Genomic DNA, 21,882 nt, shown 5'->3' on the forward strand with positions numbered 1-21,882 from the left:
TTTCTATAGAAAATTTTCTAGAAATTTTATTTCTATAGAAAATTTCTTAGAAATTTTATTTCTATAGAAAATTTCTTAGAAATTTTATTTCTATAGAAAATTTCGTCGAAATTTTATTTCTGCAAAGAATTTCGTCAACATTTTATTTCTATAAAAAATTTGCTAGTAATTTTATTTCCATAGAATATAGAAATTGTATTTCTATCAAAAATTTTATAAAAATGATATTTTAAAAAAAAATTCTAGAAATTTTATTTAAATAAAAAAAAATCGGGGTAATTTTATTTCTATAATTTCTATAGAAAATTTCCTACAAATTTTATTTCTACAAAAAATTACTTGAAATGTTAGTTCTATGAAAATTTTCATAGAAATTTTATTTCTGTAGAAAATTTCCTATAAATTTTTCTCGACATTTTATTGCTATAGAAAATTTCCTTGAAATTTTATTTCTATAGAAAATATCCTAGAAATTTTTTCTAGACATTTTATTTCCATAGAAAATTCCTTGAAAATATATTTCATTTCCAAGAAATTTTATTTCTATAGAAAATTTCATCAACATTTTATTTATATAAAAAATTTCGTAGTAATTTTATTTCGATAGAATATTTTTGTAGAAATTATATTTTTTATCAAAAATCTCTCCATGGTTCAAATTGAATAAGTCTGAAATAGAGAAATGTCAAATAAAATTCGGAAAACAACTTGGCGTTTAGCTGTGGTTCACATTCAACATCGGCCCTTACAATTTAACCACCCTTTAATTTCTATAGAAATTTTCCTACAAATTTTATTTCTACAAAAAATTACTTGAAATATTAGTTCTATGGAAATTTTTATACAAATTTTATTTCTATAGAAAATTTCCTAGAAATTTTTCTAGACATTTGATTGCTATAGAAAATTTCCTAGAAGAAATTTTATTTCTATAGAAAATATCCTAGAAATTTTTTCTAGACATTTTATTTCCATAGAAAATTCCATGAAAATATATTTCTAAAGAAAATTTCCAAGAAATAAGAAAAATGTTTTAGAAATTTTATTTCTATAGAAAATTTCGTTGAATTTTACTTCTATGGAAAATTCTTTAAAATATTGGGTCAATGGAAAATTTCTTAGAAAGATTATGTCTATAGAAAATTTCTAAGAAAGAAGATAAATTTCCAAGAAATTTTATTTTTATAGAAAATTTCGTCAACATTTTATTTATATAAAAAATTTCGTAGTAATTTTATTTCGATAGAATATTTTTGTAGAAATTGTATTTTTATCAAAAATTTCATAAAACTTTTTATTTAAAGAAATTTTTTAGAAATTTTATTTAAATAAAAAAAATCGTGGAAATTTTATTTTTATAATCTCTATCGAAAATTTCCTAGATATTTTATTTCTACAAAAAATTACTTGAAATATTAATTTTATGGAAAATTTCATAGAAATAAAATTGCTATAGAAAATTTCCTAGAAATTTTTCTAGACATTTTATTGCTATAGAAAATTTCCTAGAAATTTTATTTCTATAGAAAATATCCTAGAAATTTGTTCTAAACATTTTATTTCCATAGAAAATTCCTTGAAAATATATTTCTATAAAAAATTTCCAAGAAATAAGAAAAATGTCTTAGAAATTTTATTTCTATAGAAAATTTCGTAGAATTTTACTTCTATGGAAAATTCTTTAAAATATTAGGCCAATGGAAAATTTCTATCTATTGCTATCAAAAATTTCATAAAACTTTTATTTAAAGAAAATTTTTAGAATTTTTTTTTAAATAAAACAAATTGTGGAAATTTTATTTTTATAATTTCTATAGAAAATTTCCTAGATATTTTATTTCTACAAAAAATTACTTGAAATATTAGTTCTATGGAAAATTTCATAGAAATAAAATTGCTATAGAAAATTTCCTAGAAATTTTATTTCTATAGAAAATTTCGTAGAAATTTGTTCTAGACATTTTATTGCTATTGAAAATTTCCTAGAAATTTTATTTCTATAGAAAATTTCCTAGAAATTTTATTTCTATAGAAAATATCCTAGAAATTTTTTCTATACATTTTATTTGCATAGAAAAATTCTTGAAAATATATTTCTATAGAAAATTTCCAAGAAATAATAAAAATGTCTTAGAAATTTTATTTCTATAGAAAATTTCGTAGAATTTTACTTCTATGGAAAATTCTTTAAAATATTGGGCCAATGGAAAATTTCTAAGAAAGTTTATTTCTATAGAAAATTTCTAAGAAAGAAGATGCATTTCCAAGAAATTTTATTTCTATAGAAAATTTCATCAACATTTTATTTATATAAAAAAAAAATCCTAGTAATTTTATTTCGATAGAATATTTTTGTAGAAATTGTATTGCTATCAAAAATTTCATAAAACTTTTATTTAAAGAAAATTTTTTAGAAATTTTATTTAAATAAAACAAATTGTGGAAATTTAATTTTTATAATTTCTATAGAAAATTTCCTCGATATTTTATTTCTACAAAAAATTACTTGAAATATTAGTTCTATGGAAAATTTCAAAGAAATAAAATTGCTATAGAAAAATGTCCTAGAAATTTTATTTCTATAGAAAATTTCTTAGAAATTTGTTCTAGACATTTTATTGCTATTGAAAATTTCCTAGAAATTTTATTTCTATAGAAAATGTCCTAGAAATTTTTTCTAGACAGTTTATTTCCATAGAAAATTTCTTGGAAATATATCTCTATAGAAAATTTCCAAGAAATAAGAAAATTGTCTTAGAAATTTTATTTCTACAGAAAATTTCGTAGAATTTTACTCCTATGGAAAATTCTTTAAAATATTGGGTCAATGGAAAATTTCTTAGAAAGCTTATTTCTATAAAAAATTTTGTCAAAATTTTATTTGCCATAAAAATTTCGGCAAATATAAAAAATTTCCTCGGAATTTCATTTGCTATAGAAAATTTTGTCAAAATTTTATTTCTTATAAAAAAATGTCAAATCACATTGCAAAATTAAGTGAAATACTATTGTCATTAGAAAAAAATGTAGCAGCAATTTTATGTCAAGGATATTCATGCTTTTTGTTTTTGGTGCAAATGACATGCTAACAATGAAAAGGGCGATTATATAATTCTATTCTTTTTGCCTATATTTGCCTTAGATTTAGTTTGTTTGTTGAAAGGGTGTAAATGAGGGCTCACAGATTTATTTGCTCTTTGTTGATGATATTCATTTGTAAAGAACAAGGTCAAGGAAGAATGGATTACTACTTTTGTTTTATTGTATTTTATATTCTAGGCCAATATATTTATATTTAAATGGGCTATCCTGATGTTTGGTGATGGTGGTTTCATTTTATTTGAAAATTAAAATCCAAAAAGATTTCTGGACAATATTAATAATTATAATCTATTTGTCATATATTTATTTTAATTTAAAAATTAGTTTAATTTATTTAAGAAAATTTCTAAGTAAGCTAATATAGTTTTTTTTTTTAATAATTTTTTCAGGTATGTGGAATATTCCATTTTTCGTAAGTAAACTTTGAAAATGTTCAACATAATGTTTGTTTATAATGGTCGACACTGAAGGTTTATAAAAATTAATTGGATCAATTAACTTCGTGATTGAATATAACGCATATTTCAGTAATCAAATATTTTTTTATTTTTATAAAATCAATTCATAATTTATTTAAAACAAAAATTGTTAAATTTTATGTATGTATGTAAACCCTGAATTATTTTTGGCGCAATGGATAAATGCTAGTTGATTTCAATTCAAAAATCTCGTTTCGTGTCTCTGTTAGCAATTTCAAAATTTGAACAGAATGATTGAAATCCAGTTCCAGTTAAAGCATTCGCTGTCTATCTAATCAACTACATGACTACATTAAATCTTGCAATAGAATCAAAATTTCCTCTATTACCTTCATTTGTCGGGCGCAACAAGTGTAATTGCTTAAAGTTGTCTCAGTTTTTTTTTTGTATTCGACAAAAACATTTGCTAAACGTTTTTCGTTTTTATTATCGATCTCAATTACCTGTGGAGCATATTAGCAAAATATAAATTTTATATACAACATTTGTTGCTATTGTTTTTTTAGTTTTTATTATCGATCATGTCAATCAGAAGAAATAGTGACTGCTGCTGTAAATTATACGATTCATTTGTTGCTCCACCGTCATTACAACGATCTTAACGCTATGCCATGATATGGTTTTTCATTTTGCATTGATTTTTGTTCGTAAGACCCCCTGCAATTTCCTGTGCTTTTTCTTGTTGTTGTGCAAAATGGCATTTTTCCAGATCTCCAATCATTTGATAAAGACTTTTCTATAATTGTCAAGAGGAGAGCATTGGCGGGGAGAGGAATGAGGATTCTACCAATAAAACTAACTGGCCAAGGAACTCCATACTACCCCATCATTTTAGCTAAAAAAACAAAATAATTTGATGGAATGTTTAGACATTAAGATATAGACCGGAGTTCATATCTGCCGCTACTACTGCTAGTCCCCTAAAAACACAAGTGCTTCCAGGTGTCAAACTAATTGGATATATCCTGTCTTTTTGGGAATCACAGATCATAGATTGATTTGACATACATTTTTGCTCTCTCAATCGTTCACCTTTTCGCAAAAGAAAGTGAAATCGTTAACTTAATTTACTGCAATAGCTCTATTACTTCGTTTTTCTCTCAATGCATTTCTATTGCCATCATCTCTGGTGCTTTGTTTATGAGCTTCAACATTTTTATTTATTGCACACTTGGGCAGATGCTTTTTTCCATAGCGTTTGCGCTGGCAGCTATCTGAATTCATTTCTAGTTTCACATTCCATTGGAATTAAGTCGCGTGAACACATTTCACACCCATCATCATCATCATCCGTTTGAATGAATTGAATGGAATGGAATACACAAAGAATTCTATTCACTGCAAAGACCTACTACAACAAAATAAAAACTTATGATTAATTGCACCAGTTTAATTTCATAGTAGAGATGTGATACTCTCCTATCCATAAGGGGAAATATATAATTAACAAAACAAAAAAAAAAAAAAAAAAAACAAAATAAAACCCTTTTATTAGGTTAATAATTTCTATAAAAAAAAAAGAAAAATTTTGTCAACATTTTATTTTTATAGAAAATTATGTCAAAATATTATTTTTAAGGAAAATTTTTGTCAAAATCTTGTTTCTACAGAAAATTTCGACAAATTTTATTTTTATAGAAAATATCGACGAAATTTTATTTCTATAGGAAATTCCGACGAAATTTTATTTTTATAGACGAATAGAATTATTTTTATTGGCGAATAGAATTTTCTACAGAAATAAAATTTTAACAATATCTTCTATAGAAATAAAATTTCGACGAAATTTTATTTCTATAGGAAACTTCGACGAAATTTTATTTCTATAGGAAATTTCGACTAAATTTTATTTTTATAGAAAATCTCGACATTTTATTTCAATAAAGAATTTTATCAAAATTTTCTTTTATAGAAACTTTATTTTTATAGAAAATTTCGACGAAATTTTATTTTTATAGAAAATTTCGACGAAATTTTATTTTTATAGAAAATTTCGACCAAATTTTATTTTTATAGAAAATCTCGACATTGTATTTCAATATAGAATTTTATCAAATTTTTCTCTTATAGATTTTTTTTTTTTAAATTTTATCTTTTATTACAAAATGTTATTTTTTATAGAACATTTTGTCAAAATTTTATTTTTATAGAACATTATGTAAATATATTATTTTTATAAAAAATAAAATTTTAAGTTCTACTGAAAATTTCGACGAAATTTTATTTTATAGAAAAGTCGACGAAATTTTATTTTTATAGAAAATGTCGATGAAATTTTATTTCTATAGGAAATTCCGACGAAATTTTATTTTTATAGAAAATGTCGATGATTTTTTTTTATAGACGAATAGAATTATTTTTATTGGTGAATAGAATTTTCTATAGAAATAAAATTTTGAGAATGTCTTCTATAGAAATAAAACTTCGACGAAATTTTATTTTTATAGAAAATGTCGATGAAATTTTATTTTTATAGACGAATAGAATTATTTTTATTGGCGAATAGAATTTTCTATAGAACTAAAATTTTGACAATGTCTTCTAAAGAAATAAAATTTCGATGAAATTTTATTTTTTTTAGAAAATTTCGACGAAATTTTATTTCTATAGGAAATTTCGACCAAATTTTATTTTTATAGAAAATCTCGACATTTTATTTCAATATAGAATTTTATCAAAATTTTCTTTTATAGAAAAATTTTTTTGAAATTTTATCTTTTATGGGAAAATGTTATTTTTTATAGAATATTTTGTCAAAATTTTATTTTTATAGAACATTATGTGAATATATTATTTTTATAAAAAATGAAATTTTAATTTCTACTGAAAATTTCGACGAAATCTTATTTCTACAGAAATATTTATTTCTACAGAAATAAGATTTCGTTTTTAAAAAAAAAAATTTATTTTTATAGAAAATTTCGACGAAATTTTATTTCTATAGGAAATTTCGACGAAATTTTATTTCTATAGGAAATTTCGACCAAATTTTATTTTTATAGAAAATCTCGACATTTTATTTCAATATAGAATTTTATCAAAATTTTCTTTTGTAGAATTTTTTTTTTAAATTTTATCTTTTATGGCAAAATTTTATTTTTATACCCTCCACCATAGGATGGGATATTAACTTTGTCATACCGTTTGTAACACATCGAAATATTGCTCTAAGACCCCATAAAGTATATATATTCTGGGTCGTGGTGAAATTCTGAGTCGATCTGAGCATGTCCGTCCGTCCGTCTGTTGAAATCCCGCTAACTTCCGAACGAAACAAGCTTGACACATGTAGTTGTTATTGATGTAGGTCGGATGGTATTGCAAATGGGCCATATCGGTCCACTTTTACGTATAGCCCCCATATAAACGGACGCCAAAATTTGGCTTGCGGAGCCTCTAAGAGAAACAAATTTCATCCTATCCGGCTGAAATTTGGTACATGATGTTAGTATATGGTCTCTAATGACCATGCAAAATTGGTCCATATCGGTCCATAATTATATATAGCCCCCAGATAAACCGATCCCCCGATTTGGCTTGCAGAGCCTCTAAGAGAAACAAATTTCATCCTATCCGGCTGAAATTTGGTACATGATGTTAGTATATGGTCTCTAACAACCATGCAAAAATTGGTCCACATCGGTCCATAATTATATATAGCCCCCATATAAACCGATCCCCCGATTTGGCTTGCGGAGCCTCTAAGAGAAGCAAATTTCATCCGATCGGGCTGAAATTTGGTACATGGTGTAAGTATATGGTCTGTAAGAACTATGCAACAATTGGTCCACATCGGTCAATATAAACACCATATAAACCGATCACCAGATTTGACCTCCGGAGCCTCTTGGAAGACCAAAATTCATCTGATTCAGTTGAAATTTGGTACGTGGTGTTAATATATGGCCTCAATCACCCATGCAAAAAGTGGTCGATATCGGTCCATAATTATATATAGGCCCCATATAAACCGATCCCCAGATTTGACCTCCGGAGCCCCTTGGAATGCAAAATTCAACCGATTCGGTTGAAATTTGGTACGTGGTGTTAGTATATGGCTTCAAACACCCATGCAAAAATTGGTCGATATCGGTCCATAATTATATATAGGCCCCATATAAACTGATCCCCAGATTTGACCTCCGGAGCACCTTGGAAGAGCAAAATTGATCCCATTCGGTTGAAATTTGGTACGTGATGTTAGTATATGGTATCCAACAACGATGCAGGAATCGGGCAGCATGGAATGGGCAGCACTCAGTGATAAGAGAGAAGTTCACCAATGTGGTATCACAATGGACTGAATAGTCTAAGTGAGCCTGATACATCGGGCTGCCACCTAACCTAACCTAATCTAAGTTCAATATGAACTAAAGCAAAGGAAGATTTTCGTACGATTCCCAAAAATAGTAAGAATGAACTACAGTATGGTTAAAATGGTCATGATTTGGCGCCAATGATTTTCTTCTTTACTTTCAGTTTTTTTCTATGAGAGGATGTAATTTCGTGAACTGCAGATAAAAAGTACAACAGGGCATTAAATTTTCCTAGTTTTAACAATGTGGAGTAAAATTTAGTTCAACTTTCGCTCGAGGTAGTTCATTCTTCCTATAAAACAGTTCACTTTTTTTCGGTGTAGAAAATTTTGTCAAAATTTTATTTCTATAGAAAATTTTGTCAAAATTTTATTTCTATAGAAAATTTTGTCAAAATTTTATTTCCATAAAACATTTTGTCAAAATTTCATTTCTATAGAAAATTTTGCCAAAATTTTATTTCTATAGAAAATTTTGTCAAAAGTTTATTTTCATAGAAAATTTTGTCAACATTTTATTTCTATAGAAAATGTTGTCAAAATTTTATTTCTATAGAAAATATTGTCACAATTTTATTTCTATCGAAAATTTTGTCAAAATTTTATTTCTATTGAAAATTTTGTCAAAATTTTATTTCTATTGAAAATTTTGTCAAAATTTTATTTCTAAAGAAAATTTTGTCAAAATTTTATTTCTATGGAAAAATTTGTCAAAATTTTATTTCTATAGAAAATTTTGTCAAAATTTTATTTCTATAGAAAATGTTGTCGAAATTTTATTTCTATAGAAGAGTTTGTCAAAATTTTATTTCTATAGTAAATTTTGCCAAAATTTTATTTCTATAGAAATTTTTTTAATTTTTTTTTGTCTATAGAAAATTTTGTCAAAATTTTATTTCTATAGACAAATTTATTTCTGTATAAAAGTTTGTCAAAATTTTATTTCTATATAAACTATAAATTTTATTTCTATAGAAAATTTCGACAAAATTTTATTTCGACAGAATATTTTTTCAAAATTTTATTTCTATAGAAAATTTTCTCAAAATTTTATTTTTATATAATTTTTTTTGTCGAAATGTTATTTCTATAGAGATTTTTTGCCAAAATTTTATTTCTATAGAAAATTTTGCCAAATTTTATTTCTATAGAAAATTTTTTCAAAATTTTATTTCTATAGAAATTTTTTTCAAAATTTTATTTCTATAGGAAATTTTGTCAAAATTTTATTTCTATAGAAAATTTTGTCAAAATTTTATTTCTATAGAAAATTTGGCAAAATTTTATTTTTATAGAAAATTTTGTCAAAATTTTATTTTTATAGAAAATTTTGTTAAAATTTTATTTCTATAGAAAATTTTGTCAAAATTTTATTTCTATAGAAAATTTTTTCAAAATTTTATTTCTATAGAAAATTTTTTCAAAACTTTATTTCTATAGAAAATTTTGTCAAAATTTTATTTCTATAGAAAATTTTTTCAAAATTTTATTTCTATAGAAAATTTTGTCAAAATTTTATTTCTATAGAAATTAAATTAAAAAAATATGAAATAAATGTTTAATAGAAATAAAATTGAGAATTTTACAATTGCTTCTTTGAATTGATTTAATTATTACATTTTTTTTCTGAAAATATTTTTCTCACACTCTTGACTTACATACGAACAAGAAGATAGTAGGCGTTAAGGTGTCTGCCTCATAGGTGATCTTGGCATGTTAACAAAATAAGTAAATTATTGACACTAAAAACAAAACAAAGCAAAATAAAAAACCAACTAACCTTGGTGTGAAAAGAAAACACCAGCTTTATGTAAATTTCATTGGCTTTTGTTTTTAAGTAAATGGCATTATCTGATAACAATTTGTGTTTTTTGTGTTATAACACTTGATCGTTAATAGCATGTATTTATATTGTTTTTTATTATTATCGGGTGTTAAATATCAGAACATACATCTTTTTTGTAGACCAACTAAACTAAACAGTTACAAGAAAGAAAGAAAGAAAAACAAAACGAAAATTATTGGTTCACTACCCTTACATGTGGCCGTAATTATTTTGTAATAATTCTGAAAAACAAAAATCTGGTTTACATTGTGACGCGATATAGGTGATTAATATCAACGACACTTGTTGCCTCTTTCAATGCAAGGAATGTTGAGATATTTGAAGCTAAAGATATTGACTTTAGAGCGGATATGCTTGGAATATTTACATATTGGATGTTATGTCTGTGCGTTTTTCTTTTTCTATTTTAATTTACTGATTAATTAAAATATTTTAATTAATCGCTAAACTTTGATTTGTTTATTATTTAACCTTTCTTTGTAATCAATCGACGATGAAAGCTGATGAATGATTTCGATGAAAAACAGAAAACAAAGATCTCTTTAGGTGACAATTGTTTTTGTGATGGGCCATTATTGTTTCAAGCTTATCTCTATTCATACCCCCATAGGCGGTATAGACATTGTCTGCCAATCCCCACTGTCTATGTCTATTCAATCATTATTTTTATAAAAATAAAAACAAAAAAAAATAAATAAAAATTAATTAACATATTCAAATAATGATATTCTATAACGTCTGTTTACTTAAAGATATATGCCAAAAGCGAAACTTACTCTGACTCTCCCCACATAGAAAGTGAAAGGAAAATTGTACTATGATTGTCAGACGAATGGGCATATGCATCGTGGTGATTCATATTTAGGCTAACGAGAAAAGTTGATAGACCGATTGAAGATTAATTGCCAAATGGCTTCAATGGATTTAAAAATTGTTAAAACACATGCAAGGAAAGGATTTATTTAGACTTTGATAGTACACAGGAAAAAATGACTGCGTATTGATTTTCATTTAAGGACAATAATTATATTTAAAGCACTGAAAAAAAATGTTGTTGTGTGCGTACAAAGATTTATTGTACTTAAAATACAAATGAGCGGTTTGCTTAACATAAAGAGTGATACGGTCAAAATTTGGTCAAGGGAAAACGCGTGTAAATCGGTGAAATCGTTTATTTCAAAAATCAAATTAAATTTCTTTTTCAAGTTCAATTAGTATAAAATTCAGGGAAAATATTCAGTTAGGCTTTCGCTTTTTCAAATCCGAATTGCCGGGCCTCACGCTTGACACATGCCATCAGATTTTGAACAACCACCTTGTGAACCTTCTTCACCTCAGAAAGCCAGTTTGCCTTGAACTGCTGCTCGTCCTGAGCAGTTTTTTTTGGTCTTTTTTAGGTTCCGCTTGACAATAGCCCAGGCGGAGCTCTGGCGTGTAGGGAGGGATCTTGTCCTTGGGAACCACCTGCACGTTGTTGGCGGCGTACCACTCCATGGCCTTTTTACCTTAATGGCAAGATGCCAAATCCGGCCAAAACAGTACGGAACAACCGTGTTTCTTCAGGAAAGGCAGCAGACGTTTATTCAAACACTCTTTCACGTAAATTTCTTGGTTGACAGTCCCGGAAGCTATGAAAATGCTGCTTTTCAAGCCACAGGTACAGATGGCTTGCCAAACCAGATATTTCTTTGCGAACTTTGACAGTTTTATGTGCTTGAAAATATCTGCTACCTTTCCCCTTCCTTTTGCCGTATAAAACTCCTGTCCCGGAAGCTGCTTGTAGTCGGCTTTGACGTAGGTTTCGTCGTCCATTACCACGCAGTCAAACTTCGTCAGCATCATCGTGTACAGCCTCCGGAATCGCGCTTTGGCCGTCGTATTTTGTTTATCATCGCGATTTGGAGTCACTACCTTCTTGCCGATAGTCCGGCTCGTTTTTTGGCTCGATGCACGGTTGTAGACGATACACCCAGCTTATTTGCGGCATCTCGGAGAGAGAGGTTAGGGTTTCGCTTGAAACTACCGGCAACTCTCTTTGTCATCTCAGCGGCTTCCGGTTTTCGATTTCCCCCGATCCAGACTTCCTGGCTGTCGACAAACGTTCCCCAAACACTTTAATTACATTTGTAACCGTTGATTTTGCAACTTTTAGCGATTTTGCCAGCTTTGCGTGCGAGTAGCTCGGATTTTCGCGATGCGCGAGCAAAACTTTGATACGCTGCTCTTCTTGCTTGGACGGCATTTTGACAACTGAAGAGTGAATTCCAAAATCAAAATAGGAGCAACATTCTACACACACACACACCTTCAAAATGAAGGGTGTTCATGTTTTTTAAATGCAAAATTGAAAGAAATACGTCAAGTTTATATTGACCAAATTTTGACCGTATCACCCTTTAAGACCCACACAGAAAAAAAATATCACAAGATATTTCCAATTAAAAAGTTAATTGAATCTGAAAAGTTTTTGCAATTACAAAATTATTTTATACAATTAACTATTTAATCAAATTAGAAACGTTTAGTCAATTAGGTCAATGATTGAACATTTAAATTAAAAAATTAATTGATACGATTAACATTTTATCCAAACTCGGACGGCTAAGTCAATTAAAACAAGCATATAGGACCATAAGTTCGGCCAGGCCGAATCTTATGTACCCTCCACCATGGATTGCACAGATACTTCTACGAAAGACTGTCATTCACAATCGAATTACTTGGGTTGTGGTATCTTAAACCTTCTTAACATCGTTTTCTAAATTGTGAGTTAGTCCATACGTGGTATATATTAGACAAAAAAGTTATGTATAGTTAAGTCTACAAATAATTACGAATCGATATGGACTTTTTGCACGGTACGTAGAGAGCCAGAATTGAAATATGGGGGTCGCTTATATGGGGGCTATATACAATTATGAACTTGATATGGACCAATTTTTATGTGATTGGAAATCGATTTATATGAGGAATATATATATAACTATAGACCGATATGGACCTAGTTACGCATGGTTGTTAACGACCATATACTAGCACAATGTACCAAATTTCAACTGACTCGGATGAAATTTGCTCTTCCAAGAGGCTCCAAAACCAAATCTCGGGATCGGTTTATATGGGGGCTATATATGATTATGGACTGATATGGACAACTTTTCGCATAGTTGTTAAATATCATATACTAACACCACAGACGGATCGGATGAATTTTGTCTCTCCAAAAGGCACCGGAGGTCAAATCTGGGGATTGGTTTATATGGGGGCTATATATAATTATCTACTGATATGAACCAATTCCTGCATGGTTGTTGGATACCATATACTAACATTACGTAACAAATTTCAACCGAATCGGATGAATTTTGCTCTTCCAAGGGGCTCCGGAGGTCAAGTCTGGGGATCGGTTTATATGGGGGCTATATATAATTATGGACCAATTTTTGCATGGTTATTACAAACCATTTATAAACACCATGTACCAAATTTCAGCCGGATCGGATGAAATATGCTTCTGTTAGAGGCTCCGCAAGCCAAATCTGAGAATCCGTTTATAACAGGTTGACTGATAAGTCCTCGGTCTGACACATAGATGGCGTCGCTAGTATTAAATGCATATTGTATATATAGTACCAACCTTCGTGTCAAAATTTGACGTCTATACGTCAATTAGTTTATGAGATAGAGCGTCTTTTGTGAAGCAACTTTTGTTATTGTGAAAAAAATGGAAAAAAAGGAATTTCGTGTTTTCATAAAATACTGTTTTCTGAAGGCAAAAAATACGATGGAAGCAAAAACTTGGCTTGATAATGAGCTTCCGGACTCTGCCCCACGGAAATCAACAATAATTGATTGGTATGCAAAATTCAAGCGTGGTGAAATGAGCACGGAGGACTGTGAACGCAGTGGACGCCCGAAAGAGGTGGTTACCGACGAAAACATTAAAAAAATCCACAAAATGATTTTGAATGACCGTAAAATGAAGTTGATCGAGATAGCAGAGGTCTTAAAGATATCAAAGGAACGTGTTGGTCATACCATTCATCAATATTTGGATATGCGGAAGCTCTGTGCAAAATGGGTGCCGCGTGAACTTACATTTGATCAAAAACAAAAACTTGTTGATGATTCTGAGCAGTGTTTGCAGCTGTTAACTCGTAATACACCCCAGTTTTTCCGTCGATATGTGACAATGGATGAAACATGGCTCCATCACTACAATCCTGAGTCCAATCGACAGTCGGCTGAGTGGACAGGGACCGGTGAACCGTCTCCGAAGCGTGGAAAGACTCAAAAGTCTGCTGGCAAAGTAATGGCCTCTGTTTTTTGGGATGCGCATGGAATAATTTTTATCGATTATCTTGAGAAGGGAAAAACCATCAACAGTGACTATTATATGGCGTTATTGGAGCGTTTGAAGGTCGAAATCGCGGCAAGACGGCCCCATATGAAGAAGAAAAAAGTGTTGTTCCACCAAGACAACGCACCATGCCACAAGTCATTGAGAACAATGGCAAAAATTCATGAATTGGGCTTCGAATTGCTTCCCCACCCACTGTATTCTCCAGATCTGGCCCCAGCGAGTTTTTCTTGTTCTCAGACTTCAAAAGGATGGTCGCAGGAAAAAATTTGGCTGCAATGAAGAGGTGATCGCCGAAACTGAGGCCTATTTTGAGGCAAAACCGAAGGAGTACTACCAAAATGGTATCAAAAAATTGAAAGGTCGTTATAATCGTTGTATCGCTGTTGAAGGGAATTGCTTTATTGAAATATCATGAACAGAGAATGAAAATATCATAAATGACATCTGTATCCTAATTTTTGATTTTTGGTTTATTTTTAATTAATAATAAACAAAAATTCATATAATAATGACTTAAATTCTTCATTTTCCTATCGACAAAAACACAAATTTCCGTCGAAAATAAAATTAAGCGTTGTCATTTTAACGAAAGGACTGTCTGGAGTTAAAAAAAGCCGCAGTTTTGTCTCGGAAGTGATGACAAAATCATTAACGGAAGGTCAAAATCTGTGGATCCAAGTCAACTTTGTTTTGAGTTCAGCACAAAATGACCAAAACAATTCTATAAGTACAGGAAAAAAATCTATGCTTATAGAATCTTCTTGGTCATTTTGTGCTGAGAAAATTAAGTTCGAATTCAAAATATATTTTTAAAATGTGAGTAATGTTGCAAATAAAATTAATGGTTGGGTTGGCTGAGTACAAAAAAAAAACTTTTTCTTTGGTAGATTTTCCATCAACCACGATTTTTGTGAAGAGGTTAATAACCCCGAGGTAAAAAAAACAACACAGCAACGAAGCATAAAATTATTACTCTTGCGTTATCTATTTTGTAATTCATGTAATTATTATTTTTTATTTGCTTTGTTTAAGAAGAAATCTTTTTGGCCATATCAAATTTTGGATTGCGGAACGTCGTTGCCCGCCATAAGTTTTCTAAAGTAATAATACGTGTGGAGTTAAAAGATTATGGCAAAAAAAGTTTTAAGAATCCATGGATACAAGCTGGAAAGCCAGCCTTATAAAAAAAAATAAATTAAAAAAATGTGGACTCGCACGGGTAAAGTTCATAATTTTAGACAAAAAATGGTATATAAATAATCAAAGCCATAACGATTTTTTAAAATTGGAAATTATTTTTTTAATAGTTAAGTTAGTAAAAAAAATGTTTCAATGAAACTGAGATATGGCACAACACTTTCCATGCATTAAAATAAAGTTAAACTGACTTTATTGCCTCCCTTGTTTTATATGTAAATGTGGAACAAAATGATGCGAAATTATTGCCATGCCTCAACCCGAATTTACAATGAAATCGTGCTTTCCTAGAAAGAGTTTGTGTTCCTTCTTCATTGATAGTTCGACCGATTTTGAAATAAACATATTGAAAAAAAAAAAAAAAAATTAAAATAAAATAAAAAAGTATTAGAGAATATTCAACCTCGATATTTTTAACCTTCTATTCATTTACAACGAAATTATGTTTTCCCTAGAAATGTTGCTTTTTCTCTTCATTTATAGTTTTTTAAGTGCTGCACTACGATAACCTTCTTTTCATTACCGGTTTGGCAAGAAAAAATTTTTTATATTGAATTTTTTTTAGTTTCATTTGTCACTTGAATTTCGTTCTTTTCATTTGTATTGTGATTTGGGTAGACACAGTAACATTAATGGTTTGGTTTTCAGTGAAGAAATTCATGGAAAGTACGTAGATTAGAGTGTGCTGAAGTATGAATGAGAAACAATATAAATTGATGTTTTGGAAAACTCTTCTATAGAAATAAAATGTTGACAAAACTTTCCCCAGAAATAAAATTTAGACAAAATTTTCTCTAGAAAAAAAATTTTGACAAAATTTTCTATAGAAATAAAATTTTGACAAAATTTTCTACAGAAATAAAATTTTGACAAAATTTTCTAAAGAAATAACATTTTGACGACATTTTCTAAAGAAATAAAATTTTTGACAAAATTTTCTAAAGAAATAAAATGTTGACAAAATTTTCTGACAAAATAAAATTTTGACAAAATTTTCTATACAAATAAAATGTTGACAAAATTTTCTATAGAAATACTATTTTGAGAAAACTTTCTATAGAAATACAATTTTGAGAAAACTTTCTATAGGAATAAAATTTTGAAAAATTTTGACAAAATTTTCTATAGAAATAAAATTTTGACAAAAATTTCTATAGAACTAAAATTTTGACAAACATTTCTATAGAAATAAAGTTTTGACATTTTCTATAGAAATAACATTTTGACAACATTTTCTAAAGACATAAAATTTTGACAAAATTTTCTAAAGAAATAAAATTTTGATTAAATTTTCTATAGAAATAAAATTATGACAAAATTTTCTATAGAACTAAAATTTTGACAAAATTTTCTATGGAAATAAAATTTTGACAACATTTTCTATAGAAATAAAATTTTGACAAACATTTCTATAGAAATTAAATTTTGACAAAATTTGCTATAGAAATTAAATTTTGACAAAATTTTCTATAGATATAAAATTTTGACAAAATTTTCTAAAGAAATAAAATTTTGACAAAATTTTCTAACAAAATAAAATTTTTGACAAAATCTTCTATAGAAATAAAATGAAGACAAAATTTTCGACAGAAATAACATTTTGAGAAAACCCTATAGAAATAAAATTTTGACAAAATTTTCTATAAAAATAACATTTTGACAAAATTTTCTAAAGAAATAAAATTTTGACAAAATTTTCTAACAAAATAAAATTTTTGACAAATTTTCTATAGAAATAAAATTTAGACAAGATTTTTTATAGAAATTAAATTTTGACAAAATTTTCTATAGAAATAAAATGTTGACAAAATTTTCTATAGAAATAACATTTTGAGAAAACTCTAGAAATAAAATTTTGACAAACTCTTCTATAGAAATAAAATTTTGACAAAATTTTCTCTAGGAATAAAATTTTCTATAGAAATTAAATTTAGACAAAAATTTGTATAGAAATAAAATTTTGAGAAAAATTTCTATAGATATAAAATTAAACAAAAATTAGGTATTTTGTGTGGAAATAATATTAATAAATTTTCTATAGCACTAAAATTTTGACAAACTTTTCTATAGAAATAAAATTTTGACAAAATTTTCCATAGAAATAAAATTTTGACAAAATTTTCTATAAAAATAAAATTTTTACAAAATTTTCTATAGAAATAAAATTTTGAAAAAATTTTCTATAGAAATAAAATTTTGACAAAATTTTCAATAGAATAAATTTTTGACAAAATTTTCTATAGAAATAAACTTTTGACAAAATTTTCTATAGAAATAAAATTGTGACAAAATTTTCTATAGATATAAAATTTTGACAAAATTTTGTATAGAAATAAAATATTGACAAATTTTTCTGACAAAATAAAATTTTTGACAAAATATTCTATAGAAATAAAATTTTGACTAAATTTTCTATAGAAATAAAATTTTAACGTTTTCTATAGAAATAAAATTTTGACATAATTTTCTAAAGAAATACAATTTTGATTAAATTTTCTATAGAAATAAAATTTTGACAAAATTTTCTATAGAAATAACATTTTGACAAACATTTGTATAGAAATAAAATTTTGTTGTTTTTTGATTTCAGCTTAAATCCATGCATTGCCTAAACTACAAGTGTAACTTAACCAACAGAGGAAAAGACCGTTTGTCAAATTTATTTAGGCAAAGCCCTATAGACTGCAAGATGGTTGGATGGATGCACGTTTCGGAATTACCATATCCCTCATCAGCATCCTCTACTCTACTCTAGAAATACCATTTTGACAAAATTTTCTATAGAAATAAAATTTTGACAAAATTTTCTATATAGAAATAAAATTGTGATAAAATTTTCTATATAGGAATAAAATTTTGACAAAATTTTCAAATAAAATGTTGATAAAATTTTCTATAGAAATAACATTTTGAGAAAACTCTATAGAAATAAAATTTTGACAAAATTTTCTCTAGAAATACAATTTTGACAAAATTTTCTCTAGAAATAAAATTTTGAAAAAAATTTTCTCTAGAAATACAATTTTGATAAAATTTTCTCTAGAAATAAAATTTTGACAAAATTTTCTCTAGAAATAATATTTTGACAAAATTTTCTATAGAAATAAAATTTTGACAAAATTTTCTAAAGAAATAAAATTTTGACAAAGTTTTCTAAAGAAATAAAATTTTGACAAAATTTTCTATATAGGAATACAATTTTGACAAAATTTTCTATAGAAATAAAATGTTGACAAAATTTTCTATAAAAATAAAGTGTTGACAAAATTTTCTATAGAAATAAAATTTTGACAAAATTTTCTATAGATATACAATTTAGACAAAATTTTCTATAGAAATTAAATTTAGACAATTTGAGAAAACTCTATAGAAATAAAATTTTTACAAAATTTTCTATAAAAATAAAATTTTTACAAAATTTTCTATAGAAATAAAATTTTGACAAAATTTTCTATAGATATACAATATAGACAAAATTTTCTATAGAAATTAAATTTAGACAAAATTTTCCCTAGAAATAAAATTTTGACAAAATTTTCTATAGCAATAAAATTTTGTTTTTGGATTTCAGCTTAAAACCATGCATTGACTAAACTACAAGTGTAGCTTAACCAACAGAGGAAAAGACTGTTTGTCAAATTTATTTGGGCAAAGCCCTATAGACTGCAAGATGGTTGGATGGACGCACGTTTCGGAATTACCACATTCCTCATCAGCATCCTCTACTCTACTCTAGAAATACCATTTTGACAAAAATTTCTATAGAAATAAAATTTTGACAAAATTTTCTATAGAAATAAAGTTTTTACAAAATTTTCTATAGAAATAAAATTTTGACAAAATTTTCTTTAGAAATAAAAATTTGGCAAAATTTTATATAGATATAAATTGGTGACAAAATTTTCTATAGAAATAAAATTTTGACAAAATTTTCAATAGAAATAACATTTTGACAAAATTTTCTATAGATATAAAATTGTGACAAAATTTTCTATAGAAATAAAATTTTGACAAAATTTTCTGACAAAATAAAATTTTTGACAAAATTTTCTATAGAAATAAAATTTTGACAAAATTTTCTATAGAAATAAAATTTTGACAAAATTTTCTATAGAAATAAAATTTTTATAATTTTTTCTATAGAAACAAAATTGTTGTTGTGTTTTTATTTCAGCTTAAAACCATACATTGACTAAACTACAAGTGTAGCTTAAAGAACTAAACCAACAATAACAAAACAAAACGAATGGAAAAAGAAGAGGAAGCACGCTCAAAATAAACCCAGCCGACTGCACTCAAATCGATAATTTGACAGTGTCATAGGAAAAGAGATATGTTTGTTTCGAATTTATTTCTGCATAAGCCGGCTATCAATGTAAAGCCTTTTTTCGGAGGGTTCAAATGTGGTTCATTGTTGGGTTTAATGAACTGCATGAATTTATTCTGATAATTGGTTGATAGTTTTGCTGCAAGTAGAGGATGCTGATGAGGAATGTGGTAATTCCGAAACGTGCGTCCATCCAACCATCTTGCAGTCTATAGGGCTTTGCCCAAATAAATTTGACAAACATTCTTTTCCTCTGTTGGTTAAGCTACACTTGTGTTTAGTCAATGTATGGTTTTAAGCTGCAATGAAAACAACAACAATGCTTATAGAACAAAACCAAACAATAACAAAACAAAACGAATGGGAAATAAAATTGTGCCAAATTTTCTCTAGAAATAAAATTTTGACAAAATTTTCTCTAGAAATAAAATTTTGACAAAATTTTCTATAGAAATAAAATTTTGACAAAATTGTTGACAAAATTTTCTATAGAAATAAAATTTTGACAAAATTTTCTATAGAACTAAAATTTTGACAAAATTTTTCTATAGAAATAAAATTTTGACAAAATTTTCTATAGAACTAAAATTTTGACAAAATTTTTCTATAGAAATAAAATGTTGACAAAATTTTCTACATAAATAAAATTTGGACCTAATTTTCTGTGGAAATAAAATTTTTACAAAAATTTCTATAGAAATTAAATTTTGACAAAATTTTTGATAGCAATAAAATTTTGACCTAATTTTCTGTGGAAATAATAAAAATAAATTTTCTATAGAATAACATTTTGACAAAATTTTCTATAGATATAAAATTTTGTTAAATTTTGACAAACTCTTCTATTTAAATTTTGAAAAAATTTTCTATAGAAATAAAATTTTGACTAAATTTCTTATAGCAATAAATTTTTGGCCTCATAATCTGTGCAAAAATTAAAAGATGAAATGAAATTCAGCTGTCTGACATATGAATACTTCATGGTAGTAATGCGTATTGCCAAAAATATTTTTTTCAACCTCCGTTGAATAATCATTAATAATTAATTTAGTAAACAATCGTGTGATTGTTTAATTACTATCACATCTAAAGCCCAAACGAATCAAAATAATTGACCCTGATTATGACGATTACTTTAATAACTAACTGTTGCTCATCAAATTGCTTATGGGCATTGTGACAAGATATGCCATTTGCTATAATATACCTTGGCTTACATCTTTTTCTGCGAATTTGTTTTTTTGTTGGACTCTACTAGCCAATAATTATTTATTACAGTGATTATCATGTGGCGATCATTCATATTTTTCAACCTCAGGGGATTTATATTGATTGGATCTTGTTTTTCTATCATCCTCGATATAAACCCCATTAATCTTCGCCTCTAAAAAAAGTGTCTCAAAAAATATCGAAACAAAACATCAAGAAATTACCAGCAATGTGCTTCTGTTAAATGCCTGCCTTGAGGTCGTGTTTTGATATTTTTTAGTTATGAGAAGAGTTGCAAAAAAAAAACGGGGAAAAATGTGAATGCACGATTTGATTGTCAATATTGACAAACCATTCAACTTTATCCAACCCCTGGATTCCCCAGGTTGGCAATATTTTACTAATAATATATGATTGGACGTTTTTGAATTACCTTTAAAACATTTGTTGCCTTTGAAAACGTAAAAATACCAATTAAATACAAAGCATAAATATTTATTTATTATTTTTGTGTTGCTTAAATAAATTTGCTTTTTATTTATATTTTAAAAATGTTCATTCCCATTTCCACTTTACACTCAAAGATACATATTTAAATTTAATTATTTTAGCAAAGCAAATAGTGTTAGGACGATATAATGTATTTTGGTATTATATATAGAATTTTAATGTACCGGGTATACCGGTATGAAATGAGCGTCAAAATTTAAATGTTTCGATAGGGAACATTTGTTGTGAACGAGCACTTGTTTGTTTGTTTGCTATGAAAAATATTTAGTATACATGAAAAATATTGCTATGAAAAATATTTAGTTATTGAATAGACAACATCACATTTTTTCATCGTGTTAAAAATGTCGAATTTTGTACCAGAAAGTGAGATTTACGGAAAGCATTCAACGGTTCAGAAATAATGATTTTGATGTGAGAAATGAAGAACGTGGAAGACCTCCAAAAAAGTTTGAAGACGCCGAATTGGATGGATATGACACTTTGATTCAAAAGCAAATGGCAGCAATGTTAAATGTTGCACACCAAACAATT

General features: G+C 27.0%; 1 protein-coding gene across 4 annotated transcripts in view; it reads left to right on the top strand.

The window, feature by feature from the left end:
- Window positions 1-21,882, top strand: part of RhoGAP19D (Rho GTPase activating protein at 19D) — a 302,970-nt gene that overhangs the window by 112,662 nt on the left and 168,426 nt on the right. Inside the window, exon 2 of one of the 4 annotated variants that reach the window (XM_075300613.1) lies at window positions 3,492-3,514. The exons of the other annotated variants lie outside the window; for them this stretch is intronic. The gene's annotated coding sequence lies outside the window, so the exon portion shown is untranslated. The remainder of the gene's footprint in view (window positions 1-3,491; window positions 3,515-21,882) is intronic. 4 annotated transcript variants of the gene reach the window in all.

Source organism: Haematobia irritans, chromosome 3, assembly GCF_050003625.1.
Source record: "Haematobia irritans isolate KBUSLIRL chromosome 3, ASM5000362v1, whole genome shotgun sequence".
Lineage (NCBI taxonomy): Eukaryota > Metazoa > Arthropoda > Insecta > Diptera > Muscidae > Haematobia > Haematobia irritans.